Source organism: Ipomoea nil, unplaced genomic scaffold (assembly GCF_001879475.1).
Source record: "Ipomoea nil cultivar Tokyo-kokei standard unplaced genomic scaffold, Asagao_1.1 scaffold0679, whole genome shotgun sequence".
Lineage (NCBI taxonomy): Eukaryota > Viridiplantae > Streptophyta > Magnoliopsida > Solanales > Convolvulaceae > Ipomoea > Ipomoea nil.
The window spans coordinates 115,782-116,818 of NW_017617107.1; positions in this window are offsets into that span (position 1 = coordinate 115,782).

The following is a 1,037-nucleotide window of genomic DNA, read 5'->3' on the forward strand; positions in this document are numbered from 1 at the left end:
CGAGGCGTACGCCTCAACCAACATCGGCTGAGGCCCCGCGCCTCGGCCAGCATCGGCTATCATTGGCTGAGGCGCCCACCTCGGCCAACATCGGTTGAGGCGCCCGCCTCGGCGAGCATCGGCCGAGGCCCCGCGCCTCGGCTAGCATCAGCTGAGGCCCCGCGCCTCGGCTAGCATCGGCCGAGGCCCACGCCTCGGCCATCATCAGTCGAGGCGCCCGCCTCGGCCAACATCGGCCGAGGCGCACGCCTCTGCCATCGCCTCGGCCAGCATCGGCCATCATGGGGCGCCTCTGCCATCATCAGCCGAGGCCCCGCGCCTCAGATAGCATCGGCCGAGGCCCCGCGCCTCGACTAGCATCGGCCATCATCGGCCGAGGCGCGCGACTAGGCTAGCATCAGCCATCATCGGCCGAGGCCCCGCGCATCGGCCAACATCAGCAATCATCTGCTGAATCCCGCCTCGGTCGACCTCCGGGACTTTGGTTAAAAAAATGATGGGGATCTTTGATTCAGTTTTACTCCCAAGTCAGCTCAAACACATCCTCAAACTCGGGAGTAGGGGGACTGGTGATAGTGTAATGGTGCTAGCACCCGACCTGGATCACCAACAGGCATCTAACCCGACACCGCATGGAATTCCAACAGGCAGAACACCAACGGGTGGAAACATTATGGCCATTCATTGCATTGAAGGTAGAGAATTAAAGCCCCAGCGCCTTATTCATGACTTCATGTTATTGCCGTTAGCCTCAGCTCCCCAATTATGACTCTTCATGTTGTTACCATTAGGACCTAGCATAAATAGAGCTCCCCTCAGCTTGAAGGGACACGCCATATTCTGTACTGAAAAGACTGAACACTTAGCAATACAAATTATCTCAGTTCACTTATGCAACTATTGTTATTCATATAATATTATCCGGTAACATATTTACCGTCAATACCGATACTAGTTGTGCCTCATAAACAATTAGTGATAATAGTAACCAAGAAAGAAGATTTACGAATTTATCTAGCCAGCGGTCAAGACAGATT